General features: G+C 44.9%; 33 non-coding genes across 33 annotated transcripts; all 33 read left to right on the top strand.

The window, feature by feature from the left end:
* The first annotated feature begins 219 nt into the window (after positions 1 to 219).
* LOC144392238 (U1 spliceosomal RNA) lies at positions 220 to 383 on the top strand. Its single transcript, XR_013455625.1, has one exon. It is a non-coding gene; the product is annotated as a U1 spliceosomal RNA (small nuclear RNA).
* Positions 384 to 825: 442 nt separating this feature from the next.
* Positions 826 to 940, top strand: LOC144392014 (U5 spliceosomal RNA). Its single transcript, XR_013455402.1, has one exon. It is a non-coding gene; the product is annotated as a U5 spliceosomal RNA (small nuclear RNA).
* Positions 941 to 1,542: 602 nt separating this feature from the next.
* LOC144392367 (U2 spliceosomal RNA) lies at positions 1,543 to 1,733 on the top strand. Its single transcript, XR_013455755.1, has one exon. It is a non-coding gene; the product is annotated as a U2 spliceosomal RNA (small nuclear RNA).
* A 276-nt stretch (positions 1,734 to 2,009) lies between these two features.
* On the top strand, positions 2,010 to 2,173 carry LOC144392236 (U1 spliceosomal RNA). Its single transcript, XR_013455623.1, has one exon. It is a non-coding gene; the product is annotated as a U1 spliceosomal RNA (small nuclear RNA).
* Positions 2,174 to 2,615: 442 nt separating this feature from the next.
* On the top strand, positions 2,616 to 2,730 carry LOC144392013 (U5 spliceosomal RNA). Its single transcript, XR_013455400.1, has one exon. It is a non-coding gene; the product is annotated as a U5 spliceosomal RNA (small nuclear RNA).
* A 602-nt stretch (positions 2,731 to 3,332) lies between these two features.
* LOC144392507 (U2 spliceosomal RNA) lies at positions 3,333 to 3,523 on the top strand. Its single transcript, XR_013455895.1, has one exon. It is a non-coding gene; the product is annotated as a U2 spliceosomal RNA (small nuclear RNA).
* A 276-nt stretch (positions 3,524 to 3,799) lies between these two features.
* Positions 3,800 to 3,963, top strand: LOC144392235 (U1 spliceosomal RNA). Its single transcript, XR_013455622.1, has one exon. It is a non-coding gene; the product is annotated as a U1 spliceosomal RNA (small nuclear RNA).
* Positions 3,964 to 4,397: 434 nt separating this feature from the next.
* On the top strand, positions 4,398 to 4,514 carry LOC144392048 (U5 spliceosomal RNA). The gene has a single exon (XR_013455436.1). It is a non-coding gene; the product is annotated as a U5 spliceosomal RNA (small nuclear RNA).
* A 703-nt stretch (positions 4,515 to 5,217) lies between these two features.
* LOC144392487 (U2 spliceosomal RNA) lies at positions 5,218 to 5,408 on the top strand. The gene has a single exon (XR_013455875.1). It is a non-coding gene; the product is annotated as a U2 spliceosomal RNA (small nuclear RNA).
* Positions 5,409 to 5,684: 276 nt separating this feature from the next.
* On the top strand, positions 5,685 to 5,848 carry LOC144392234 (U1 spliceosomal RNA). The gene has a single exon (XR_013455621.1). It is a non-coding gene; the product is annotated as a U1 spliceosomal RNA (small nuclear RNA).
* A 442-nt stretch (positions 5,849 to 6,290) lies between these two features.
* Positions 6,291 to 6,405, top strand: LOC144392012 (U5 spliceosomal RNA). Its single transcript, XR_013455399.1, has one exon. It is a non-coding gene; the product is annotated as a U5 spliceosomal RNA (small nuclear RNA).
* A 602-nt stretch (positions 6,406 to 7,007) lies between these two features.
* Positions 7,008 to 7,198, top strand: LOC144392506 (U2 spliceosomal RNA). Its single transcript, XR_013455893.1, has one exon. It is a non-coding gene; the product is annotated as a U2 spliceosomal RNA (small nuclear RNA).
* Positions 7,199 to 7,474: 276 nt separating this feature from the next.
* Positions 7,475 to 7,638, top strand: LOC144392233 (U1 spliceosomal RNA). The gene has a single exon (XR_013455619.1). It is a non-coding gene; the product is annotated as a U1 spliceosomal RNA (small nuclear RNA).
* Positions 7,639 to 8,271: 633 nt separating this feature from the next.
* LOC144392486 (U2 spliceosomal RNA) lies at positions 8,272 to 8,462 on the top strand. The gene has a single exon (XR_013455874.1). It is a non-coding gene; the product is annotated as a U2 spliceosomal RNA (small nuclear RNA).
* Positions 8,463 to 8,738: 276 nt separating this feature from the next.
* Positions 8,739 to 8,902, top strand: LOC144392232 (U1 spliceosomal RNA). Its single transcript, XR_013455618.1, has one exon. It is a non-coding gene; the product is annotated as a U1 spliceosomal RNA (small nuclear RNA).
* A 442-nt stretch (positions 8,903 to 9,344) lies between these two features.
* LOC144392011 (U5 spliceosomal RNA) lies at positions 9,345 to 9,459 on the top strand. The gene has a single exon (XR_013455398.1). It is a non-coding gene; the product is annotated as a U5 spliceosomal RNA (small nuclear RNA).
* A 602-nt stretch (positions 9,460 to 10,061) lies between these two features.
* On the top strand, positions 10,062 to 10,252 carry LOC144392505 (U2 spliceosomal RNA). The gene has a single exon (XR_013455892.1). It is a non-coding gene; the product is annotated as a U2 spliceosomal RNA (small nuclear RNA).
* Positions 10,253 to 10,528: 276 nt separating this feature from the next.
* On the top strand, positions 10,529 to 10,692 carry LOC144392231 (U1 spliceosomal RNA). The gene has a single exon (XR_013455617.1). It is a non-coding gene; the product is annotated as a U1 spliceosomal RNA (small nuclear RNA).
* A 442-nt stretch (positions 10,693 to 11,134) lies between these two features.
* Positions 11,135 to 11,249, top strand: LOC144392009 (U5 spliceosomal RNA). The gene has a single exon (XR_013455396.1). It is a non-coding gene; the product is annotated as a U5 spliceosomal RNA (small nuclear RNA).
* Positions 11,250 to 11,940: 691 nt separating this feature from the next.
* Positions 11,941 to 12,131, top strand: LOC144392504 (U2 spliceosomal RNA). Its single transcript, XR_013455891.1, has one exon. It is a non-coding gene; the product is annotated as a U2 spliceosomal RNA (small nuclear RNA).
* Positions 12,132 to 12,407: 276 nt separating this feature from the next.
* Positions 12,408 to 12,571, top strand: LOC144392230 (U1 spliceosomal RNA). Its single transcript, XR_013455616.1, has one exon. It is a non-coding gene; the product is annotated as a U1 spliceosomal RNA (small nuclear RNA).
* Positions 12,572 to 13,005: 434 nt separating this feature from the next.
* On the top strand, positions 13,006 to 13,122 carry LOC144392046 (U5 spliceosomal RNA). Its single transcript, XR_013455433.1, has one exon. It is a non-coding gene; the product is annotated as a U5 spliceosomal RNA (small nuclear RNA).
* A 703-nt stretch (positions 13,123 to 13,825) lies between these two features.
* On the top strand, positions 13,826 to 14,016 carry LOC144392437 (U2 spliceosomal RNA). The gene has a single exon (XR_013455824.1). It is a non-coding gene; the product is annotated as a U2 spliceosomal RNA (small nuclear RNA).
* Positions 14,017 to 14,292: 276 nt separating this feature from the next.
* Positions 14,293 to 14,456, top strand: LOC144392229 (U1 spliceosomal RNA). Its single transcript, XR_013455615.1, has one exon. It is a non-coding gene; the product is annotated as a U1 spliceosomal RNA (small nuclear RNA).
* A 442-nt stretch (positions 14,457 to 14,898) lies between these two features.
* Positions 14,899 to 15,013, top strand: LOC144392007 (U5 spliceosomal RNA). The gene has a single exon (XR_013455395.1). It is a non-coding gene; the product is annotated as a U5 spliceosomal RNA (small nuclear RNA).
* A 602-nt stretch (positions 15,014 to 15,615) lies between these two features.
* On the top strand, positions 15,616 to 15,806 carry LOC144392503 (U2 spliceosomal RNA). The gene has a single exon (XR_013455890.1). It is a non-coding gene; the product is annotated as a U2 spliceosomal RNA (small nuclear RNA).
* Positions 15,807 to 16,082: 276 nt separating this feature from the next.
* On the top strand, positions 16,083 to 16,246 carry LOC144392227 (U1 spliceosomal RNA). Its single transcript, XR_013455614.1, has one exon. It is a non-coding gene; the product is annotated as a U1 spliceosomal RNA (small nuclear RNA).
* Positions 16,247 to 16,688: 442 nt separating this feature from the next.
* LOC144392006 (U5 spliceosomal RNA) lies at positions 16,689 to 16,803 on the top strand. The gene has a single exon (XR_013455394.1). It is a non-coding gene; the product is annotated as a U5 spliceosomal RNA (small nuclear RNA).
* A 602-nt stretch (positions 16,804 to 17,405) lies between these two features.
* Positions 17,406 to 17,596, top strand: LOC144392366 (U2 spliceosomal RNA). The gene has a single exon (XR_013455754.1). It is a non-coding gene; the product is annotated as a U2 spliceosomal RNA (small nuclear RNA).
* A 276-nt stretch (positions 17,597 to 17,872) lies between these two features.
* LOC144392226 (U1 spliceosomal RNA) lies at positions 17,873 to 18,036 on the top strand. Its single transcript, XR_013455613.1, has one exon. It is a non-coding gene; the product is annotated as a U1 spliceosomal RNA (small nuclear RNA).
* Positions 18,037 to 18,478: 442 nt separating this feature from the next.
* LOC144392005 (U5 spliceosomal RNA) lies at positions 18,479 to 18,593 on the top strand. Its single transcript, XR_013455393.1, has one exon. It is a non-coding gene; the product is annotated as a U5 spliceosomal RNA (small nuclear RNA).
* A 602-nt stretch (positions 18,594 to 19,195) lies between these two features.
* Positions 19,196 to 19,386, top strand: LOC144392501 (U2 spliceosomal RNA). The gene has a single exon (XR_013455889.1). It is a non-coding gene; the product is annotated as a U2 spliceosomal RNA (small nuclear RNA).
* Positions 19,387 to 19,662: 276 nt separating this feature from the next.
* LOC144392224 (U1 spliceosomal RNA) lies at positions 19,663 to 19,826 on the top strand. Its single transcript, XR_013455611.1, has one exon. It is a non-coding gene; the product is annotated as a U1 spliceosomal RNA (small nuclear RNA).
* Positions 19,827 to 20,094: the final 268 nt, after the last annotated feature.

Raw genomic sequence — 20,094 nt, 5'->3', positions numbered from 1 at the left:
ATTTCTGCTTTGAGTAAAACAAGTCTCACCTCCACATAGTTTTTAAGACTGAGGCTTTTGGCAAGTGACTTATGCTTACTCATCAATAGTGCCTTTGTTTTGCAAGTCTCAAATCACTGATTTTAACTTCACCGATCTGTGAGGACGGTGCCATCTGCGAACCGTCACCACAAATGCTGTGACTGGGAATACCGTCCCTGCCTCTGTCACCACCAACTCATACTTACCTGGCAGGGGAGATACCATGATCAAGAAGGTGGTTCACCCAGGGCGAGGCTCAGTCATTGCACTGCGACTGTGCTGACCACTGCGAATTCCCCAAATGTGGGAATCTCGACTGCATAATTTGTGGTAGTGGGGGACTGCGTTCGCGCTCTCCCCTGATATTGAAGTCAAAGAAAAACCAGGTGTCCCGTTTAATCATCACTGTCTGAATCCCTAGTGAAATCAACCACATTTCAGCAGGATTTTACACGGATTAATCACCACTGCACTGGAGTCTCCGGTGGAGGGAGTCTACAATCAGCAAATCACTGTCTGAATCCAAAGTGAAATCAACCAGATTTCAGCATTAATCATCACTGCGCTGGAGTCTCCAGTGGAGCACGTCTCAAATCAGCAAATCACTGTCTGAATCCAAAGTGAAATCAAGCACATTTCAGCAGGACTTTACACTTTTGCTTGTAAACAAATCAATGAGTTTTTGATGGCTGGTGCTGGGGAATGGGTTTGGCATTGGACAACCGCAGCTCAACCAGTCCCAACCACAAGAGGGATCACTGTTGCGACTGGGATATAAGGCTGCCTGCCACCTGATTCCGCAACTGACTTTGGTTTCTCTTCAATACGCATAAGTCTTTCGCCTTTTACTAAAGACTTCCGTGGAGAGGAACAACAATGAGTTGACCATATTTTTGGCAGGCTCTGCCAATTGGCTGAGCCTCATGTACTTGTGTGAAAAGAAAAGTAGTTGGACAGAGGCTCCTGACAATGGAGCACAAACAAAGTTGTGTTTACTTATCACTGGAGTCACTAGTGCAGCAAGTCTCAAATCACTGTCTGAATCCAAAGTGAAATCAACCAGATTTCAGCAGGATTTTACAGGGATTAATGGTCACTTTACTGGAGTCTCCGGTGGAGCACGTCTCAAATCAGCAAATCACTGTCTGAATTCATTGTGAAATCAACAAGATTTTCAGCAGGAATCATCACTGGAGTCACTAGTGGAGCCTTGCAGCAAGTCTCAAATCTCTGTCTGAATCCATTGTGAAATCAACAAGATTTTCAGCAGGACTTTACAGTGATTAATCATCACTGGAGTCTCTAGTGTCTGAAACAACAGTGAAATCAACCAGATTTCAGCAGGAGTTTACACTTTTGCTTGTAAACAAATCAATGATTTTAGCTTTTTTGAGGACGGGGGCAGCGTGGGGAGTGGGTTGTTAAGTAGCAAGCGACTGCTACGCCCAGTTGAAAGAACCGCACCGCGACAATTGAGATATGTGCTGGTACGTTGGGTCTGCAAACAAACAGTTTGGTGTTATCGCTTCTCGGCCTTTTGGCTAAGATCAAGTGTAGTATCTGTTCTTATCAGTTTAATATCTGATATGTCCTCTATACGAGGACTACATATTAAGCCGATTTTTAGCTCTGGGAGATGAAAAAGGGGCTTGCTCCGTTCACTCCAAGCATCGACCCGGTATTGCAGCACCTCCGGGAACGGTGCACCCTTTAAATTGTGGAAAATAAAAGAAATGGTAACCTGAATCAGTGGTGTGGTGTTGGAAATGATTTCTGCTTTGAGTAAAACAAGTCTCACCTCCACATAGTTTTTAAGACTGAGGCTTTTGGCAAGTGACTTATGCTTACTCATCAATAGTGCCTTTGTTTTGCAAGTCTCAAATCACTGATTTTAACTTCACCGATCTGTGAGGACGGTGCCATCTGCGAACCGTCACCACAAATGCTGTGACTGGGAATACCGTCCCTGCCTCTGTCACCACCAACTCATACTTACCTGGCAGGGGAGATACCATGATCAAGAAGGTGGTTCACCCAGGGCGAGGCTCAGTCATTGCACTGCGACTGTGCTGACCACTGCGAATTCCCCAAATGTGGGAATCTCGACTGCATAATTTGTGGTAGTGGGGGACTGCGTTCGCGCTCTCCCCTGATATTGAAGTCAAAGAAAAACCAGGTGTCCCGTTTAATCATCACTGTCTGAATCCCTAGTGAAATCAACCACATTTCAGCAGGATTTTACACGGATTAATCACCACTGCACTGGAGTCTCCGGTGGAGGGAGTCTACAATCAGCAAATCACTGTCTGAATCCAAAGTGAAATCAACCAGATTTCAGCATTAATCATCACTGCGCTGGAGTCTCCAGTGGAGCACGTCTCAAATCAGCAAATCACTGTCTGAATCCAAAGTGAAATCAAGCACATTTCAGCAGGACTTTACACTTTTGCTTGTAAACAAATCAATGAGTTTTTGATGGCTGGTGCTGGGGAATGGGTTTGGCATTGGACAACCGCAGCTCAACCAGTCCCAACCACAAGAGGGATCACTGTTGCGACTGGGATATAAGGCTGCCTGCCACCTGATTCCGCAACTGACTTTGGTTTCTCTTCAATACGCATAAGTCTTTCGCCTTTTACTAAAGACTTCCGTGGAGAGGAACAACAATGAGTTGACCATATTTTTGGCAGGCTCTGCCAATTGGCTGAGCCTCATGTACTTGTGTGAAAAGAAAAGTAGTTGGACAGAGGCTCCTGACAATGGAGCACAAACAAAGTTGTGTTTACTTATCACTGGAGTCACTAGTGCAGCAAGTCTCAAATCACTGTCTGAATCCAAAGTGAAATCAACCAGATTTCAGCAGGATTTTACAGGGATTAATGGTCACTTTACTGGAGTCTCCGGTGGAGCACGTCTCAAATCAGCAAATCACTGTCTGAATTCATTGTGAAATCAACAAGATTTTCAGCAGGAATCATCACTGGAGTCACTAGTGGAGCCTTGCAGCAAGTCTCAAATCTCTGTCTGAATCCATTGTGAAATCAACAAGATTTTCAGCAGGACTTTACAGTGATTAATCATCACTGGAGTCTCTAGTGTCTGAAACAACAGTGAAATCAACCAGATTTCAGCAGGAGTTTACACTTTTGCTTGTAAACAAATCAATGATTTTAGCTTTTTTGAGGACGGGGGCAGCGTGGGGAGTGGGTTGTTAAGTAGCAAGCGACTGCTACGCCCAGTTGAAAGAACCGCACCGCGACAATTGAGATATGTGCTGGTACGTTGGGTCTGCAAACAAACAGTTTGGTGTTATCGCTTCTCGCCCTTTTGGCTAAGATCAAGTGTAGTATCTGTTCTTATCAGTTTAATATCTGATATGTCCTCTATACGAGGACTACATATTAAGCCGATTTTTAGCTCTGGGAGATGAAAAAGGGGCTTGCTCCGTTCACTCCAAGCATCGGCCCGGTATTGCAGCACCTCCGGGAACGGTGCACCCTTTAAATTGTGGAAAATAAAAGAAAGGGTAACCTGAATCAGTGGTGTGGTGTTGGAAATGATTTCTGCTTTGAGTAAAACAAGTCTCACCTCCACATAGTTTTTAAGACTGAGGCTTTTGGCAAGTGACTTATGCTTACTCATCAATAGTGCCTTTGTTTTGCAAGTCTCAAATCACTGATTTTAACTTCACCGATCTGTGAGGACGGTGCCATCTGCGAACCGTCACCACAAATGCTGTGACTGGGAATACCGTCCCTGCCTCTGTCACCACCAACTCATACTTACCTGGCAGGGGAGATACCATGATCAAGAAGGTGGTTCACCCAGGGCGAGGCTCAGTCATTGCACTGCGACTGTGCTGACCACTGCGAATTCCCCAAATGTGGGAATCTCGACTGCATAATTTGTGGTAGTGGGGGACTGCGTTCGCGCTCTCCCCTGATATTGAAGTCAAAGAAAAACCAGGTGTCCCGTTTAATCATCACTGTCTGAATCCCTAGTGAAATCAACCACATTTCAGCAGGATTTTACACGGATTAATCACCACTGCACTGGAGTCTCCAGTGGAGGGAGTCTACAATCACTGTCTGAATCCAAAGTGAGATCAAGCACATTTCAGCATTAATCATCACTGCGCTGGAGTCTCCAGTGGAGCACGTCTCAAATCAGCAAATCACTGTCTGAATCCAAAGTGAAATCAAGCACATTTCAGCAGGACTTTACACTTTTGCTTGTAAACAAATCAATGAGTTTTTGATGGCTGGTGCTGGGGAATGGGTTTGGCATTGGACAACCGCAGCTCAACCAGTCCCAACCACAAGAGGGATCACTGTTGCGACTGGGATATAAGGCTGCCTGCCACCTGATTCCGCAACTGACTTTGGTTTCTCTTCAATACGCATAAGTCTTTCGCCTTTTACTAAAGACTTCCGTGGAGAGGAACAACAATGAGTTGACCATATTTTTGGCAGGCTCTGCCAATTGTCTGAGCCTCATGTACTTGTGTGAAAAGAAAAGTAGTTGGACAGAGGCTCCTGACAATGGAGCACAAACAAAGTTGTGTTTACTTATCACTGGAGTCACTAGTGCAGCAAGTCTCAAATCACTGTCTGAATCCAAAGTGAAATCAACCAGATTTCAGCAGGATTTTACAGGGATTAATGGTCACTTTACTGGAGTCTCCGGTGGAGCACGTCTCAAATCAGCAAATCACTGTCTGAATTCATTGTGAAATCAACAAGATTTTCAGCAGGAATCATCACTGGAGTCACTAGTGGAGCCTTGCAGCAAGTCTCAAATCTCTGTCTGAATCCATTGTGAAATCAACAAGATTTTCAGCAGGACTTTGCAGAGATGAATCATCACTGGAGTCACTAGTGGAGCCTTGCAGCAAGTCTCAAATCTCTGTCTGAATCCATTGTGAAATCAACAAGATTTTCAGCAGGACTTTACAGTGATTAATCATCACTGGAGTCTCTAGTGTCTGAAACAACAGTGAAATCAACCAGATTTCAGCAGGAGTTTACACTTTTGCTTGTAAACAAATCAATGATTTTAGCTTTTTTGAGGACGGGGGCAGCGTGGGGAGTGGGTTGTTAAGTAGCAAGCGACTGCTACGCCCAGTTGAAAGAACCGCACCGCGACAATTGAGATATGTGCTGGTACGTTGGGTCTGCAAACAAACAGTTTGGTGTTATCGCTTCTCGCCCTTTTGGCTAAGATCAAGTGTAGTATCTGTTCTTATCAGTTTAATATCTGATATGTCCTCTATACGAGGACTACATATTAAGCCGATTTTTAGCTCTGGGAGATGAAAAAGGGGCTTGCTCCGTTCACTCCAAGCATCGACCCGGTATTGCAGCACCTCCGGGAACGGTGCACCCTTTAAATTGTGGAAAATAAAAGAAATGGTAACCTGAATCAGTGGTGTGGTGTTGGAAATGATTTCTGCTTTGAGTAAAACAAGTCTCACCTCCACATAGTTTTTAAGACTGAGGCTTTTGGCAAGTGACTTATGCTTACTCATCAATAGTGCCTTTGTTTTGCAAGTCTCAAATCACTGATTTTAACTTCACCGATCTGTGAGGACGGTGCCATCTGCGAACCGTCACCACAAATGCTGTGACTGGGAATACCGTCCCTGCCTCTGTCACCACCAACTCATACTTACCTGGCAGGGGAGATACCATGATCAAGAAGGTGGTTCACCCAGGGCGAGGCTCAGTCATTGCACTGCGACTGTGCTGACCACTGCGAATTCCCCAAATGTGGGAATCTCGACTGCATAATTTGTGGTAGTGGGGGACTGCGTTCGCGCTCTCCCCTGATATTGAAGTCAAAGAAAAACCAGGTGTCCCGTTTAATCATCACTGTCTGAATCCCTAGTGAAATCAACCACATTTCAGCAGGATTTTACACGGATTAATCACCACTGCACTGGAGTCTCCGGTGGAGGGAGTCTACAATCAGCAAATCACTGTCTGAATCCAAAGTGAAATCAACCAGATTTCAGCATTAATCATCACTGCGCTGGAGTCTCCAGTGGAGCACGTCTCAAATCAGCAAATCACTGTCTGAATCCAAAGTGAAATCAAGCACATTTCAGCAGGACTTTACACTTTTGCTTGTAAACAAATCAATGAGTTTTTGATGGCTGGTGCTGGGGAATGGGTTTGGCATTGGACAACCGCAGCTCAACCAGTCCCAACCACAAGAGGGATCACTGTTGCGACTGGGATATAAGGCTGCCTGCCACCTGATTCCGCAACTGACTTTGGTTTCTCTTCAATACGCATAAGTCTTTCGCCTTTTACTAAAGACTTCCGTGGAGAGGAACAACAATGAGTTGACCATATTTTTGGCAGGCTCTGCCAATTGGCTGAGCCTCATGTACTTGTGTGAAAAGAAAAGTAGTTGGACAGAGGCTCCTGACAATGGAGCACAAACAAAGTTGTGTTTACTTATCACTGGAGTCACTAGTGCAGCAAGTCTCAAATCACTGTCTGAATCCAAAGTGAAATCAACCAGATTTCAGCAGGATTTTACAGGGATTAATGGTCACTTTACTGGAGTCTCCGGTGGAGCACGTCTCAAATCAGCAAATCACTGTCTGAATTCATTGTGAAATCAACAAGATTTTCAGCAGGAATCATCACTGGAGTCACTAGTGGAGCCTTGCAGCAAGTCTCAAATCTCTGTCTGAATCCATTGTGAAATCAACAAGATTTTCAGCAGGACTTTACAGTGATTAATCATCACTGGAGTCTCTAGTGTCTGAAACAACAGTGAAATCAACCAGATTTCAGCAGGAGTTTACACTTTTGCTTGTAAACAAATCAATGATTTTAGCTTTTTTGAGGACGGGGGCAGCGTGGGGAGTGGGTTGTTAAGTAGCAAGCGACTGCTACGCCCAGTTGAAAGAACCGCACCGCGACAATTGAGATATGTGCTGGTACGTTGGGTCTGCAAACAAACAGTTTGGTGTTATCGCTTCTCGCCCTTTTGGCTAAGATCAAGTGTAGTATCTGTTCTTATCAGTTTAATATCTGATATGTCCTCTATACGAGGACTACATATTAAGCCGATTTTTAGCTCTGGGAGATGAAAAAGGGGCTTGCTCCGTTCACTCCAAGCATCGGCCCGGTATTGCAGCACCTCCGGGAACGGTGCACCCTTTAAATTGTGGAAAATAAAAGAAAGGGTAACCTGAATCAGTGGTGTGGTGTTGGAAATGATTTCTGCTTTGAGTAAAACAAGTCTCACCTCCACATAGTTTTTAAGACTGAGGCTTTTGGCAAGTGACTTATGCTTACTCATCAATAGTGCCTTTGTTTTGCAAGTCTCAAATCACTGATTTTAACTTCACCGATCTGTGAGGACGGTGCCATCTGCGAACCGTCACCACAAATGCTGTGACTGGGAATACCGTCCCTGCCTCTGTCACCACCAACTCATACTTACCTGGCAGGGGAGATACCATGATCAAGAAGGTGGTTCACCCAGGGCGAGGCTCAGTCATTGCACTGCGACTGTGCTGACCACTGCGAATTCCCCAAATGTGGGAATCTCGACTGCATAATTTGTGGTAGTGGGGGACTGCGTTCGCGCTCTCCCCTGATATTGAAGTCAAAGAAAAACCAGGTGTCCCGTTTAATCATCACTGTCTGAATCCCTAGTGAAATCAACCACATTTCAGCAGGATTTTACAGGGATTAATGGTCACTTTACTGGAGTCTCCGGTGGAGCACGTCTCAAATCAGCAAATCACTGTCTGAATTCATTGTGAAATCAACAAGATTTTCAGCAGGAATCATCACTGGAGTCACTAGTGGAGCCTTGCAGCAAGTCTCAAATCTCTGTCTGAATCCATTGTGAAATCAACAAGATTTTCAGCAGGACTTTGCAGAGATGAATCATCACTGGAGTCACTAGTGGAGCCTTGCAGCAAGTCTCAAATCTCTGTCTGAATCCATTGTGAAATCAACAAGATTTTCAGCAGGACTTTACAGTGATTAATCATCACTGGAGTCTCTAGTGTCTGAAACAACAGTGAAATCAACCAGATTTCAGCAGGAGTTTACACTTTTGCTTGTAAACAAATCAATGATTTTAGCTTTTTTGAGGACGGGGGCAGCGTGGGGAGTGGGTTGTTAAGTAGCAAGCGACTGCTACGCCCAGTTGAAAGAACCGCACCGCGACAATTGAGATATGTGCTGGTACGTTGGGTCTGCAAACAAACAGTTTGGTGTTATCGCTTCTCGCCCTTTTGGCTAAGATCAAGTGTAGTATCTGTTCTTATCAGTTTAATATCTGATATGTCCTCTATACGAGGACTACATATTAAGCCGATTTTTAGCTCTGGGAGATGAAAAAGGGGCTTGCTCCGTTCACTCCAAGCATCGACCCGGTATTGCAGCACCTCCGGGAACGGTGCACCCTTTAAATTGTGGAAAATAAAAGAAATGGTAACCTGAATCAGTGGTGTGGTGTTGGAAATGATTTCTGCTTTGAGTAAAACAAGTCTCACCTCCACATAGTTTTTAAGACTGAGGCTTTTGGCAAGTGACTTATGCTTACTCATCAATAGTGCCTTTGTTTTGCAAGTCTCAAATCACTGATTTTAACTTCACCGATCTGTGAGGACGGTGCCATCTGCGAACCGTCACCACAAATGCTGTGACTGGGAATACCGTCCCTGCCTCTGTCACCACCAACTCATACTTACCTGGCAGGGGAGATACCATGATCAAGAAGGTGGTTCACCCAGGGCGAGGCTCAGTCATTGCACTGCGACTGTGCTGACCACTGCGAATTCCCCAAATGTGGGAATCTCGACTGCATAATTTGTGGTAGTGGGGGACTGCGTTCGCGCTCTCCCCTGATATTGAAGTCAAAGAAAAACCAGGTGTCCCGTTTAATCATCACTGTCTGAATCCCTAGTGAAATCAACCACATTTCAGCAGGATTTTACACGGATTAATCACCACTGCACTGGAGTCTCCGGTGGAGGGAGTCTACAATCAGCAAATCACTGTCTGAATCCAAAGTGAAATCAACCAGATTTCAGCATTAATCATCACTGCGCTGGAGTCTCCAGTGGAGCACGTCTCAAATCAGCAAATCACTGTCTGAATCCAAAGTGAAATCAAGCACATTTCAGCAGGACTTTACACTTTTGCTTGTAAACAAATCAATGAGTTTTTGATGGCTGGTGCTGGGGAATGGGTTTGGCATTGGACAACCGCAGCTCAACCAGTCCCAACCACAAGAGGGATCACTGTTGCGACTGGGATATAAGGCTGCCTGCCACCTGATTCCGCAACTGACTTTGGTTTCTCTTCAATACGCATAAGTCTTTCGCCTTTTACTAAAGACTTCCGTGGAGAGGAACAACAATGAGTTGACCATATTTTTGGCAGGCTCTGCCAATTGGCTGAGCCTCATGTACTTGTGTGAAAAGAAAAGTAGTTGGACAGAGGCTCCTGACAATGGAGCACAAACAAAGTTGTGTTTACTTATCACTGGAGTCACTAGTGCAGCAAGTCTCAAATCACTGTCTGAATCCAAAGTGAAATCAACCAGATTTCAGCAGGATTTTACAGGGATTAATGGTCACTTTACTGGAGTCTCCGGTGGAGCACGTCTCAAATCAGCAAATCACTGTCTGAATTCATTGTGAAATCAACAAGATTTTCAGCAGGAATCATCACTGGAGTCACTAGTGGAGCCTTGCAGCAAGTCTCAAATCTCTGTCTGAATCCATTGTGAAATCAACAAGATTTTCAGCAGGACTTTACAGTGATTAATCATCACTGGAGTCTCTAGTGTCTGAAACAACAGTGAAATCAACCAGATTTCAGCAGGAGTTTACACTTTTGCTTGTAAACAAATCAATGATTTTAGCTTTTTTGAGGACGGGGGCAGCGTGGGGAGTGGGTTGTTAAGTAGCAAGCGACTGCTACGCCCAGTTGAAAGAACCGCACCGCGACAATTGAGATATGTGCTGGTACGTTGGGTCTGCAAACAAACAGTTTGGTGTTATCGCTTCTCGCCCTTTTGGCTAAGATCAAGTGTAGTATCTGTTCTTATCAGTTTAATATCTGATATGTCCTCTATACGAGGACTACATATTAAGCCGATTTTTAGCTCTGGGAGATGAAAAAGGGGCTTGCTCCGTTCACTCCAAGCATCGGCCCGGTATTGCAGCACCTCCGGGAACGGTGCACCCTTTAAATTGTGGAAAATAAAAGAAAGGGTAACCTGAATCAGTGGTGTGGTGTTGGAAATGATTTCTGCTTTGAGTAAAACAAGTCTCACCTCCACATAGTTTTTAAGACTGAGGCTTTTGGCAAGTGACTTATGCTTACTCATCAATAGTGCCTTTGTTTTGCAAGTCTCAAATCACTGATTTTAACTTCACCGATCTGTGAGGACGGTGCCATCTGCGAACCGTCACCACAAATGCTGTGACTGGGAATACCGTCCCTGCCTCTGTCACCACCAACTCATACTTACCTGGCAGGGGAGATACCATGATCAAGAAGGTGGTTCACCCAGGGCGAGGCTCAGTCATTGCACTGCGACTGTGCTGACCACTGCGAATTCCCCAAATGTGGGAATCTCGACTGCATAATTTGTGGTAGTGGGGGACTGCGTTCGCGCTCTCCCCTGATATTGAAGTCAAAGAAAAACCAGGTGTCCCGTTTAATCATCACTGTCTGAATCCCTAGTGAAATCAACCACATTTCAGCAGGATTTTACACGGATTAATCACCACTGCACTGGAGTCTCCGGTGGAGGGAGTCTACAATCAGCAAATCACTGTCTGAATCCAAAGTGAAATCAACCAGATTTCAGCATTAATCATCACTGCGCTGGAGTCTCCAGTGGAGCACGTCTCAAATCAGCAAATCACTGTCTGAATCCAAAGTGAAATCAAGCACATTTCAGCAGGACTTTACACTTTTGCTTGTAAACAAATCAATGAGTTTTTGATGGCTGGTGCTGGGGAATGGGTTTGGCATTGGACAACCGCAGCTCAACCAGTCCCAACCACAAGAGGGATCACTGTTGCGACTGGGATATAAGGCTGCCTGCCACCTGATTCCGCAACTGACTTTGGTTTCTCTTCAATACGCATAAGTCTTTCGCCTTTTACTAAAGACTTCCGTGGAGAGGAACAACAATGAGTTGACCATATTTTTGGCAGGCTCTGCCAATTGGCTGAGCCTCATGTACTTGTGTGAAAAGAAAAGTAGTTGGACAGAGGCTCCTGACAATGGAGCACAAACAAAGTTGTGTTTACTTATCACTGGAGTCACTAGTGCAGCAAGTCTCAAATCACTGTCTGAATCCAAAGTGAAATCAACCAGATTTCAGCAGGATTTTACAGGGATTAATGGTCACTTTACTGGAGTCTCCGGTGGAGCACGTCTCAAATCAGCAAATCACTGTCTGAATTCATTGTGAAATCAACAAGATTTTCAGCAGGAATCATCACTGGAGTCACTAGTGGAGCCTTGCAGCAAGTCTCAAATCTCTGTCTGAATCCATTGTGAAATCAACAAGATTTTCAGCAGGAATCATCACTGGAGTCACTAGTGGAGCCTTGCAGCAAGTCTCAAATCTCTGTCTGAATCCATTGTGAAATCAACAAGATTTTCAGCAGGACTTTACAGTGATTAATCATCACTGGAGTCTCTAGTGTCTGAAACAACAGTGAAATCAACCAGATTTCAGCAGGAGTTTACACTTTTGCTTGTAAACAAATCAATGATTTTAGCTTTTTTGAGGACGGGGGCAGCGTGGGGAGTGGGTTGTTAAGTAGCAAGCGACTGCTACGCCCAGTTGAAAGAACCGCACCGCGACAATTGAGATATGTGCTGGTACGTTGGGTCTGCAAACAAACAGTTTGGTGTTATCGCTTCTCGCCCTTTTGGCTAAGATCAAGTGTAGTATCTGTTCTTATCAGTTTAATATCTGATATGTCCTCTATACGAGGACTACATATTAAGCCGATTTTTAGCTCTGGGAGATGAAAAAGGGGCTTGCTCCGTTCACTCCAAGCATCGGCCCGGTATTGCAGCACCTCCGGGAACGGTGCACCCTTTAAATTGTGGAAAATAAAAGAAAGGGTAACCTGAATCAGTGGTGTGGTGTTGGAAATGATTTCTGCTTTGAGTAAAACAAGTCTCACCTCCACATAGTTTTTAAGACTGAGGCTTTTGGCAAGTGACTTATGCTTACTCATCAATAGTGCCTTTGTTTTGCAAGTCTCAAATCACTGATTTTAACTTCACCGATCTGTGAGGACGGTGCCATCTGCGAACCGTCACCACAAATGCTGTGACTGGGAATACCGTCCCTGCCTCTGTCACCACCAACTCATACTTACCTGGCAGGGGAGATACCATGATCAAGAAGGTGGTTCACCCAGGGCGAGGCTCAGTCATTGCACTGCGACTGTGCTGACCACTGCGAATTCCCCAAATGTGGGAATCTCGACTGCATAATTTGTGGTAGTGGGGGACTGCGTTCGCGCTCTCCCCTGATATTGAAGTCAAAGAAAAACCAGGTGTCCCGTTTAATCATCACTGTCTGAATCCCTAGTGAAATCAACCACATTTCAGCAGGATTTTACACGGATTAATCACCACTGCACTGGAGTCTCCAGTGGAGGGAGTCTACAATCACTGTCTGAATCCAAAGTGAGATCAAGCACATTTCAGCATTAATCATCACTGCGCTGGAGTCTCCAGTGGAGCACGTCTCAAATCAGCAAATCACTGTCTGAATCCAAAGTGAAATCAAGCACATTTCAGCAGGACTTTACACTTTTGCTTGTAAACAAATCAATGAGTTTTTGATGGCTGGTGCTGGGGAATGGGTTTGGCATTGGACAACCGCAGCTCAACCAGTCCCAACCACAAGAGGGATCACTGTTGCGACTGGGATATAAGGCTGCCTGCCACCTGATTCCGCAACTGACTTTGGTTTCTCTTCAATACGCATAAGTCTTTCGCCTTTTACTAAAGACTTCCGTGGAGAGGAACAACAATGAGTTGACCATATTTTTGGCAGGCTCTGCCAATTGTCTGAGCCTCATGTACTTGTGTGAAAAGAAAAGTAGTTGGACAGAGGCTCCTGACAATGGAGCACAAACAAAGTTGTGTTTACTTATCACTGGAGTCACTAGTGCAGCAAGTCTCAAATCACTGTCTGAATCCAAAGTGAAATCAACCAGATTTCAGCAGGATTTTACAGGGATTAATGGTCACTTTACTGGAGTCTCCGGTGGAGCACGTCTCAAATCAGCAAATCACTGTCTGAATTCATTGTGAAATCAACAAGATTTTCAGCAGGAATCATCACTGGAGTCACTAGTGGAGCCTTGCAGCAAGTCTCAAATCTCTGTCTGAATCCATTGTGAAATCAACAAGATTTTCAGCAGGACTTTGCAGAGATGAATCATCACTGGAGTCACTAGTGGAGCCTTGCAGCAAGTCTCAAATCTCTGTCTGAATCCATTGTGAAATCAACAAGATTTTCAGCAGGACTTTACAGTGATTAATCATCACTGGAGTCTCTAGTGTCTGAAACAACAGTGAAATCAACCAGATTTCAGCAGGAGTTTACACTTTTGCTTGTAAACAAATCAATGATTTTAGCTTTTTTGAGGACGGGGGCAGCGTGGGGAGTGGGTTGTTAAGTAGCAAGCGACTGCTACGCCCAGTTGAAAGAACCGCACCGCGACAATTGAGATATGTGCTGGTACGTTGGGTCTGCAAACAAACAGTTTGGTGTTATCGCTTCTCGGCCTTTTGGCTAAGATCAAGTGTAGTATCTGTTCTTATCAGTTTAATATCTGATATGTCCTCTATACGAGGACTACATATTAAGCCGATTTTTAGCTCTGGGAGATGAAAAAGGGGCTTGCTCCGTTCACTCCAAGCATCGGCCCGGTATTGCAGCACCTCCGGGAACGGTGCACCCTTTAAATTGTGGAAAATAAAAGAAAGGGTAACCTGAATCAGTGGTGTGGTGTTGGAAATGATTTCTGCTTTGAGTAAAACAAGTCTCACCTCCACATAGTTTTTAAGACTGAGGCTTTTGGCAAGTGACTTATGCTTACTCATCAATAGTGCCTTTGTTTTGCAAGTCTCAAATCACTGATTTTAACTTCACCGATCTGTGAGGACGGTGCCATCTGCGAACCGTCACCACAAATGCTGTGACTGGGAATACCGTCCCTGCCTCTGTCACCACCAACTCATACTTACCTGGCAGGGGAGATACCATGATCAAGAAGGTGGTTCACCCAGGGCGAGGCTCAGTCATTGCACTGCGACTGTGCTGACCACTGCGAATTCCCCAAATGTGGGAATCTCGACTGCATAATTTGTGGTAGTGGGGGACTGCGTTCGCGCTCTCCCCTGATATTGAAGTCAAAGAAAAACCAGGTGTCCCGTTTAATCATCACTGTCTGAATCCCTAGTGAAATCAACCACATTTCAGCAGGATTTTACACGGATTAATCACCACTGCACTGGAGTCTCCGGTGGAGGGAGTCTACAATCAGCAAATCACTGTCTGAATCCAAAGTGAAATCAACCAGATTTCAGCATTAATCATCACTGCGCTGGAGTCTCCAGTGGAGCACGTCTCAAATCAGCAAATCACTGTCTGAATCCAAAGTGAAATCAAGCACATTTCAGCAGGACTTTACACTTTTGCTTGTAAACAAATCAATGAGTTTTTGATGGCTGGTGCTGGGGAATGGGTTTGGCATTGGACAACCGCAGCTCAACCAGTCCCAACCACAAGAGGGATCACTGTTGCGACTGGGATATAAGGCTGCCTGCCACCTGATTCCGCAACTGACTTTGGTTTCTCTTCAATACGCATAAGTCTTTCGCCTTTTACTAAAGACTTCCGTGGAGAGGAACAACAATGAGTTGACCATATTTTTGGCAGGCTCTGCCAATTGGCTGAGCCTCATGTACTTGTGTGAAAAGAAAAGTAGTTGGACAGAGGCTCCTGACAATGGAGCACAAACAAAGTTGTGTTTACTTATCACTGGAGTCACTAGTGCAGCAAGTCTCAAATCACTGTCTGAATCCAAAGTGAAATCAACCAGATTTCAGCAGGATTTTACAGGGATTAATGGTCACTTTACTGGAGTCTCCGGTGGAGCACGTCTCAAATCAGCAAATCACTGTCTGAATTCATTGTGAAATCAACAAGATTTTCAGCAGGAATCATCACTGGAGTCACTAGTGGAGCCTTGCAGCAAGTCTCAAATCTCTGTCTGAATCCATTGTGAAATCAACAAGATTTTCAGCAGGACTTTACAGTGATTAATCATCACTGGAGTCTCTAGTGTCTGAAACAACAGTGAAATCAACCAGATTTCAGCAGGAGTTTACACTTTTGCTTGTAAACAAATCAATGATTTTAGCTTTTTTGAGGACGGGGGCAGCGTGGGGAGTGGGTTGTTAAGTAGCAAGCGACTGCTACGCCCAGTTGAAAGAACCGCACCGCGACAATTGAGATATGTGCTGGTACGTTGGGTCTGCAAACAAACAGTTTGGTGTTATCGCTTCTCGCCCTTTTGGCTAAGATCAAGTGTAGTATCTGTTCTTATCAGTTTAATATCTGATATGTCCTCTATACGAGGACTACATATTAAGCCGATTTTTAGCTCTGGGAGATGAAAAAGGGGCTTGCTCCGTTCACTCCAAGCATCGGCCCGGTATTGCAGCACCTCCGGGAACGGTGCACCCTTTAAATTGTGGAAAATAAAAGAAAGGGTAACCTGAATCAGTGGTGTGGTGTTGGAAATGATTTCTGCTTTGAGTAAAACAAGTCTCACCTCCACATAGTTTTTAAGACTGAGGCTTTTGGCAAGTGACTTATGCTTACTCATCAATAGTGCCTTTGTTTTGCAAGTCTCAAATCACTGATTTTAACTTCACCGATCTGTGAGGACGGTGCCATCTGCGAACCGTCACCACAAATGCTGTGACTGGGAATACCGTCCCTGCCTCTGTCACCACCAACTCATACTTACCTGGCAGGGGAGATACCATGATCAAGAAGGTGGTTCACCCAGGGCGAGGCTCAGTCATTGCACTGCGACTGTGCTGACCACTGCGAATTCCCCAAATGTGGGAATCTCGACTGCATAATTTGTGGTAGTGGGGGACTGCGTTCGCGCTCTCCCCTGATATTGAAGTCAAAGAAAAACCAGGTGTCCCGTTTAATCATCACTGTCTGAATCCCTAGTGAAATCAACCACATTTCAGCAGGATTTTACACGGATTAATCACCACTGCACTGGAGTCTCCGGTGGAGGGAGTCTACAATCAGCAAATCACTGTCTGAATCCAAAGTGAAATCAACCAGATTTCAGCATTAATCATCACTGCGCTGGAGTCTCCAGTGGAGCACGTCTCAAATCAGCAAATCACTGTCTGAATCCAAAGTGAAATCAAGCACATTTCAGCAGGACTTTACACTTTTGCTTGTAAACAAATCAATGAGTTTTTGATGGCTGGTGCTGGGGAATGGGTTTGGCATTGGACAACCGCAGCTCAACCAGTCCCAACCACAAGAGGGATCACTGTTGCGACTGGGATATAAGGCTGCCTGCCACCTGATTCCGCAACTGACTTTGGTTTCTCTTCAATACGCATAAGTCTTTCGCCTTTTACTAAAGACTTCCGTGGAGAGGAACAACAATGAGTTGACCATATTTTTGGCAGGCTCTGCCAATTGGCTGAGCCTCATGTACTTGTGTGAAAAGAAAAGTAGTTGGACAGAGGCTCCTGACAATGGAGCACAAACAAAGTTGTGTTTACTTATCACTGGAGTCACTAGTGCAGCAAGTCTCAAATCACTGTCTGAATCCAAAGTGAAATCAACCAGATTTCAGCAGGATTTTACAGGGATTAATGGTCACTTTACTGGAGTCTCCGGTGGAGCACGTCTCAAATCAGCAAATCACTGTCTGAATTCATTGTGAAATCAACAAGATTTTCAGCAGGAATCATCACTGGAGTCACTAGTGGAGCCTTGCAGCAAGTCTCAAATCTCTGTCTGAATCCATTGTGAAATCAACAAGATTTTCAGCAGGACTTTACAGTGATTAATCATCACTGGAGTCTCTAGTGTCTGAAACAACAGTGAAATCAACCAGATTTCAGCAGGAGTTTACACTTTTGCTTGTAAACAAATCAATGATTTTAGCTTTTTTGAGGACGGGGGCAGCGTGGGGAGTGGGTTGTTAAGTAGCAAGCGACTGCTACGCCCAGTTGAAAGAACCGCACCGCGACAATTGAGATATGTGCTGGTACGTTGGGTCTGCAAACAAACAGTTTGGTGTTATCGCTTCTCGGCCTTTTGGCTAAGATCAAGTGTAGTATCTGTTCTTATCAGTTTAATATCTGATATGTCCTCTATACGAGGACTACATATTAAGCCGATTTTTAGCTCTGGGAGATGAAAAAGGGGCTTGCTCCGTTCACTCCAAGCATCGACCCGGTATTGCAGCACCTCCGGGAACGGTGCACCCTTTAAATTGTGGAAAATAAAAGAAATGGTAACCTGAATCAGTGGTGTGGTGTTGGAAATGATTTCTGCTTTGAGTAAAACAAGTCTCACCTCCACATAGTTTTTAAGACTGAGGCTTTTGGCAAGTGACTTATGCTTACTCATCAATAGTGCCTTTGTTTTGCAAGTCTCAAATCACTGATTTTAACTTCACCGATCTGTGAGGACGGTGCCATCTGCGAACCGTCACCACAAATGCTGTGACTGGGAATACCGTCCCTGCCTCTGTCACCACCAACTCATACTTACCTGGCAGGGGAGATACCATGATCAAGAAGGTGGTTCACCCAGGGCGAGGCTCAGTCATTGCACTGCGACTGTGCTGACCACTGCGAATTCCCCAAATGTGGGAATCTCGACTGCATAATTTGTGGTAGTGGGGGACTGCGTTCGCGCTCTCCCCTGATATTGAAGTCAAAGAAAAACCAGGTGTCCCGTTTAATCATCACTGTCTGAATCCCTAGTGAAATCAACCACATTTCAGCAGGATTTTACACGGATTAATCACCACTGCACTGGAGTCTCCGGTGGAGGGAGTCTACAATCAGCAAATCACTGTCTGAATCCAAAGTGAAATCAACCAGATTTCAGCATTAATCATCACTGCGCTGGAGTCTCCAGTGGAGCACGTCTCAAATCAGCAAATCACTGTCTGAATCCAAAGTGAAATCAAGCACATTTCAGCAGGACTTTACACTTTTGCTTGTAAACAAATCAATGAGTTTTTGATGGCTGGTGCTGGGGAATGGGTTTGGCATTGGACAACCGCAGCTCAACCAGTCCCAACCACAAGAGGGATCACTGTTGCGACTGGGATATAAGGCTGCCTGCCACCTGATTCCGCAACTGACTTTGGTTTCTCTTCAATACGCATAAGTCTTTCGCCTTTTACTAAAGACTTCCGTGGAGAGGAACAACAATGAGTTGACCATATTTTTGGCAGGCTCTGCCAATTGGCTGAGCCTCATGTACTTGTGTGAAAAGAAAAGTAGTTGGACAGAGGCTCCTGACAATGGAGCACAAACAAAGTTGTGTTTACTTATCACTGGAGTCACTAGTGCAGCAAGTCTCAAATCACTGTCTGAATCCAAAGTGAAATCAACCAGATTTCAGCAGGATTTTACAGGGATTAATGGTCACTTTACTGGAGTCTCCGGTGGAGCACGTCTCAAATCAGCAAATCACTGTCTGAATTCATTGTGAAATCAACAAGATTTTCAGCAGGAATCATCACTGGAGTCACTAGTGGAGCCTTGCAGCAAGTCTCAAATCTCTGTCTGAATCCATTGTGAAATCAACAAGATTTTCAGCAGGACTTTACAGTGATTAATCATCACTGGAGTCTCTAGTGTCTGAAACAACAGTGAAATCAACCAGATTTCAGCAGGAGTTTACACTTTTGCTTGTAAACAAATCAATGATTTTAGCTTTTTTGAGGACGGGGGCAGCGTGGGGAGTGGGTTGTTAAGTAGCAAGCGACTGCTACGCCCAGTTGAAAGAACCGCACCGCGACAATTGAGATATGTGCTGGTACGTTGGGTCTGCAAACAAACAGTTTGGTGTTATCGCTTCTCGCCCTTTTGGCTAAGATCAAGTGTAGTATCTGTTCTTATCAGTTTAATATCTGATATGTCCTCTATACGAGGACTACATATTAAGCCGATTTTTAGCTCTGGGAGATGAAAAAGGGGCTTGCTCCGTTCACTCCAAGCATCGGCCCGGTATTGCAGCACCTCCGGGAACGGTGCACCCTTTAAATTGTGGAAAATAAAAGAAAGGGTAACCTGAATCAGTGGTGTGGTGTTGGAAATGATTTCTGCTTTGAGTAAAACAAGTCTCACCTCCACATAGTTTTTAAGACTGAGGCTTTTGGCAAGTGACTTATGCTTACTCATCAATAGTGCCTTTGTTTTGCAAGTCTCAAATCACTGATTTTAACTTCACCGATCTGTGAGGACGGTGCCATCTGCGAACCGTCACCACAAATGCTGTGACTGGGAATACCGTCCCTGCCTCTGTCACCACCAACTCATACTTACCTGGCAGGGGAGATACCATGATCAAGAAGGTGGTTCACCCAGGGCGAGGCTCAGTCATTGCACTGCGACTGTGCTGACCACTGCGAATTCCCCAAATGTGGGAATCTCGACTGCATAATTTGTGGTAGTGGGGGACTGCGTTCGCGCTCTCCCCTGATATTGAAGTCAAAGAAAAACCAGGTGTCCCGTTTAATCATCACTGTCTGAATCCCTAGTGAAATCAACCACATTTCAGCAGGATTTTACACGGATTAATCACCACTGCACTGGAGTCTCCGGTGGAGGGAGTCTACAATCAGCAAATCACTGTCTGAATCCAAAGTGAAATCAACCAGATTTCAGCATTAATCATCACTGCGCTGGAGTCTCCAGTGGAGCACGTCTCAAATCAGCAAATCACTGTCTGAATCCAAAGTGAAATCAA

Source organism: Gasterosteus aculeatus, unplaced genomic scaffold, assembly GCF_964276395.1.
Source record: "Gasterosteus aculeatus unplaced genomic scaffold, fGasAcu3.hap1.1 HAP1_SCAFFOLD_23, whole genome shotgun sequence".
In the NCBI taxonomy this organism is placed as follows: domain Eukaryota; kingdom Metazoa; phylum Chordata; class Actinopteri; order Perciformes; family Gasterosteidae; genus Gasterosteus; species Gasterosteus aculeatus.
This window is presented reverse-complemented; position numbering and strand designations above follow the sequence as displayed.